Below are 5,653 nucleotides of genomic sequence, written 5' to 3'. Positions count from 1 at the left end.
CCCCTTGCTTTAGCATATGTCACAGCTATCAGCAGCTCAGTTGTACATAGACTTGCAACTGCCTCTCTATTGTCTTCAATAGAATATACACTGTCTGAAGACAGAGACAAGTTTGATTTGCTTGCTTCTCTAAGCTCAGTGGCTACCTTGCTGCTGCACAGGAAGTGGTTGTAGAGTTAATTAAAGTACACATTTGGGGAATATTTGCTGTTGTGGTCATCACCTCCTTTGTCTTCTTTCCTGTTCCCCCTTGACTCTGTCATTATTCCATTGCAGATTGCCCACCATCGTATCTCAGCAGTGGGAAACAGTTTCAGCATTGTTCTAATAGATTTATTTTTTGTGTGATCATTCAAATGAATTAGGAAACACTGTTTTCCTACAGTATTATTATTATTATTGTGCTTGCTTTGGCAGCACATATACTAAAATTGGAATGATACAGAGAAGATTAGCATGGCCCCTGCACAAAGATGACACACAAATTCATGAAATGTTCCATATTTTTTGTATGTGGTTGAAACTATAATGTTGAGAAAACTCTTTAGAAAATATAATAAGGATGGTTATCTGTTTAAGCTGTTTAAGGGGGGACATCTGACACAGGACAGGCTTCTAGGGAGTGTGTGAGTGCTCATTTTGTCATAGTGGGTTATATCATTGGATGGAGGTCCATACAATTAGTATAAAGGTATACCCACATCCTGTGGAGGACTGATGTTCTCAAACAGAGGGAATTGTATCTCTCAAGAGAATTGGTGGTTCCCAGTAGCTGAGGGCAGTCGAGGATGTCAAGCCCTCAGCATTGTTGCAAGTATCTGTGAATATGGCCCTTCAATTAATGAAGACTCTTTGTCACTGTGGGCCCTGAGGGGAGGGGGTGAGAGATACTGAATAGATGTAATCAGTGTAACTGCGGGACCATGGAAGTGTTCCACAAGATCATGCAATGGTGGATATAGGACATATTACATTACACCCAAAATGTATAAAAGTCTATAGGCTAAAATGTAAACCATAATGTAAAACATAAGATAACTAAAAATTTATTAAATTGTATAGTCTAAAATATAAACCATAATGTAAACCCAAATGGAACCTTGTTTGAAAGTTATGTTTCACTATCTGAACATCAGCTTCAGCAAATATAATATGAACATGTAAAAAGATCATTGCTGGGGAAGGGACAGTGTTTGATGTTGGATATGTGGGAGTAACCTATATTGTATATGTGAATTATTGTGATCTAAAACTTTTGTGAAGACAAACTTAATAATTAGAAAAAAAGAAAGGAAAGAATGTAGACACTGAGGAAGAAATGAAAGAAATTTCCTTACTGTACATATAGAGCAAAACCTATTGCAGTAGTGAAATCCAAAATCTCAACAAAAAAAAAGCTTTTTCATTTTTTCATTTGTTGATACCCAATTTATTTTTTCTTTATTCAATTTTTCTAAATTAGTATGTATTCTATATCGAACCTTTAAACCCATTCCATTTTACTATTAATGGAACTTGCCAATATATTAGGCTTCATTTTTGAAGGTATTTTGGACCATAGAGATGTTAAGCTATAGCAGGGGAGGAACACTGGTGTGAGGTGTTATTGATGGGGAGAACATAGTTGGGAGCTCTCCAGGACATGTATACAGGGTACAGAAAAATGTTTGGATATTTTCATAGTAGTTACATTTAAAAATAACACCTGAGGTAGTGCTTAGTTCCTAGCCTGGGGAGGTTTATCACAATCTCCAAAAGAACAGCAACAATCCCCAAAGTTCAGTGGCAAAGACCAATAAAGAAGGATGGTCCTCTGATGAGCCCCTTGATACAGATGACTATGCTTATGAGCCTGTGTACCTGAAATATGAACTAGGCCTAGAGCTGCAGGGTGCCTAAAATTTACCTCCTGAGAGCCTCCATTTTGCTCAAATGTGGCCACCCTCTAAGCCAAACTCAGCATGGAAATGCATTACCTTACCCACCAGGATGGAGCATGACTCCTGGGGATGAGCCTCCCTGGCACCAAGGGATTACTACCAAGCACCAGCTGATGATGTAACTAGGATAAGACCTTGAAGAAAAGGGTCAATTCAGACCAGCAGAATATCTCCACCTATATGTAATATCAGGTGTTAAAAACTGCTTTCTGACCTTGAATAAAAGGGGGAAATGGAAAGGACAAATGAATTTATATGGCTATGAGTCTCCAAAAAAGAGGCAGGAGGTCTTCAGTGGGGTCACACTTATGCATGTCTCAGCAAGTTCCCATAGTCAGTCAAAGTAGATACAACCCCAGGTACTGGCTCTCCTGAGTACTATAGAGACCCACAGATTCTATGGTCTTGGCAGATGACTCTGGAGTTCAGTGCCATGTCATTTGGCCCTACTTTGGAGTTTTTGTTTCTGAGTGCGATGGAGCTGGACTCAGATGTGACCTTTCTACACATGCCTCTTCTGTTAGTTTTACTGGACCTGTGGTTGGTGCTGGGGTTGGTGTATACTCAGAAGACCTGAATATCTGACTGTCCATGTGACAGCCATGCCCTGAACCTCAGGAGACTTGCCAGTCCTACCCTCTGGCTTATCGGACTTACCCCAGACAGCTAACAGGGAAGGGAAGGCCAACCACCATACATGGGAGCCAAGAGAGCCTACAACTGCAAACAGGAAAATTGCATTTATCATCCACATGGAATCTAAGTCCCCTCTTGATTTAGAGGTGGAGTGGACATAACCATTCCAGGGTGCCCAGGATGGAGGAATAGAGTGCAGATTAGAGTGGATTTACTGATATTCTACTACCAATTATTGTGATTAGTAATGGAAGAAATTGTAGAATTGATGTGAATAAAGTGGCTATGGTAGCTGCTGAGGGTAAGGAGAGGGAAGAAGAGATATAATGTGGGGTCATTTTCAGGACTTGGAGTTGTCCTGGGTGGTACTGCAGGGATAGATGCTAGACAATGTATGTCCTGCCATGGCCCACTGGGTGGACTGGGGGAAGTGTAAACTACAATGTAAACCATTATCCATGTGGTGCAGCAGTGCTCAAAAATGTTTTCACCAAATGCAATGAATGTCCCATGATGATGAAAGAGGGTGGTGATGTGGGAGGAGTGGGGTGAGGAGGGTGGGGGGTAAATGGGAGCCTCATCTTTTTTGAATGTAACATAAAAAATGAAGAGAAAAAATGTATTATTATCATTGTAGCTTTTTAAACCACGGTTATGATTGATTTAATGATTAAAGGAATATTGACATTAAATAGCGTTATTTTTCTCCAATCACTGCTTTTAACTTGTCAGATTTTCATTTTCACTCCCTTGCATGGATTCAAGCAATTTCCAGTCATTCCTGCTAGGCCCATTCAGAACTGCCATCTCATATCTGTCACCGCTCCCAGCCTGTTCCTTCACTCCTCCTCACAATTCATACCCCGGAAGAGAAAGGTGGGGGTCATTTGTGGTGTTGGGGGAACACTTGAACATCTCATTGCAAGGTACTGGGGCCAGAGAGAAGGAAGACGCTTCGTCCTCACTTCCTGTTCAAGGCTGCCATCTACCATATCAGCGGCTATTCTGACATTTGGTTTCAGCATTGCAATAGTTTTTTTATCATTGCATTTTTTTTGGTTAAAGTTACTCCAGAAACTATTTAAGATTTTACCAATAACAAAGATTTGACTAAATAACCAGGTTTAATTTCTTTCCTTTGTTTAAATATTACCATCATTAGAATACTTATTTATGATTCCAATAGAACAGTTGCAGCTGACGATGTCAGAGCAGATGGAATTACCTGTATTTTATCCAGGACTTCAGTGCTGTACATTCTACTGGCCATGTTTACAATGTTGCCCCAGGTATCATATTTCAGTTTCTGAGCCCCAATTACATGAGATATTACAGGTCCATGGTTAATACCTGTAACATATCAGAATTAAGTTAACTAAATTCAAACTATGGCAAATATTTTAAAAGAAAAATTTAAGAGACTACTTGAATCATCATTCTTATACAAGCATCAGTCAAACTCATGGAGCTCAAAGGCAAAGGAAAATAATCCCTATAATTTTGTCACCTCAGAAGTGTTAAAATGGTTTGTTCACTTTTTTCCTTCTAGCCACAATTCATGTTTATATGCCCATTTATCATTATCCCAGACTTATATATAAAATTAATATGCTTAAAAATACTAAACATCACATCTTTATTTTTCCATGTAGCTACAAAATTTTAGGCAAGAGATAAATGGTATATTGTTTTCTGGTGGCTCAGAGTCAATATTTATTTTAAAGGTCAATGTGAACACCAAGTGTGCTTACAATGCTTTACTTGGCTCTACTGTCTCTGTTGGATTTATAGGCTCACTACACCATTTTACTAAAGTAACACCTCCCCTGCTTCCACCACCCATTCCAGCACATCCTCCCAGGGCCTTCTTTACATGTGAAAACTCTTCCTTCTCAGCCTTCCAGGGTGGCACTACCATCAGCACATCTATTTGTCAGATGAGGAAACAGAAGGATATGGTGGTCACAGGTGGTCGGTGGCAGAGCCGCATGTGGACCAGACCCTCCATGACCCCTGCTCAGAGTGACAAGCTTCTTGGGCATGTGGCTTGCTCCACCATGTGGATTATCTTCAATGCTATCCCATGGGCCAGTTCATTGACTTCAGGGTGTACAGATGGTGGTTTCAATTCCCTCTGCTAAACCACTTTCTGAAGGACAAACCTGGTTAATACTGCTGCTGGTATGGCATTTTACCCATTTCAACATTTAAAAAGGTGAAATGTATAAAATACTTTGATGGAATATGCATTTTGGGAAATTTTTCACACAGGAAAATGACTGGTACTTATAAATACACACCTAGGAAAAGAAAATGGTAGACCCGAGGGAGGTCCCTAAGAAACTCCTACTTGGTGCGGTGGTGGAGAATCTGGAGGAGAAAGCAAGTAAACTTCACCCTCAGGGGGGAATAGTGATGCCTAGTGATCTCCAGAGAAGCTCTGGAATACTGGTGTGTCCTGTGTTCCTGTGAGGAAGGAAAAACACCCCTGGGAATATAAGTCTCCTCAGAAATGAATTCTCTGAGGAGAATTCAAAAGGTCACTAAAGAGAGCTGTGAAGGCCACATGCTGCAGATCTGCCAACCATTTTCATGGGTTCACAGGTGGGGCCATGGCAGCATCTGTTACTTCACTGGATAAGCCCATACCCATGGGTGCCACCAACAAGGAAAGTGACCATGACTGCTCTGAACCACTATCTTGGTTCCATGGTATTCCAGGTATTCCTGAGCTTGGGTGCATTTGGACACTTTGTAGGATGTGGAGACAGCACCTGGCATCAGGAAAAAATCCTTTCAGGGTCAGATGCTGGACATTATATGTCCTGCCATAACCCACTGAATGTACCAGGGGAGACTGTGAACTACAGGGAGAAACTATTATCTGTGTGGTGCCACAGTGCTCCAAAATGTGTTCACCAAATGTGATGAGTGTGCCACAATGATGGAGGAGGTTGTTGGTGTGGGACGAGTGGGGTGTGGGGTGGGGGAATACAGGAAGCTCTTATATATATATATATATATACATATATATATATATATATATATGTATATATATATATATATATTTACAATGA

The 5,653-nt window shown here is 40.5% G+C and overlaps 1 non-coding gene across 1 annotated transcript; it reads left to right on the top strand.

Annotated features, from left to right (window-relative positions):
• Positions 1–401: 401 nt before the first annotated feature.
• Positions 402–508, top strand: LOC131276470 (U6 spliceosomal RNA). The gene has a single exon (XR_009183943.1). It is a non-coding gene; the product is annotated as a U6 spliceosomal RNA (small nuclear RNA).
• The last annotated feature ends 5,145 nt before the right edge of the window (positions 509–5,653 follow it).

This window comes from Dasypus novemcinctus, chromosome 28 (genome assembly GCF_030445035.2).
Source record: "Dasypus novemcinctus isolate mDasNov1 chromosome 28, mDasNov1.1.hap2, whole genome shotgun sequence".
Classification (NCBI taxonomy): Eukaryota; Metazoa; Chordata; class Mammalia; order Cingulata; family Dasypodidae; genus Dasypus; species Dasypus novemcinctus.
This window is presented reverse-complemented; position numbering and strand designations above follow the sequence as displayed.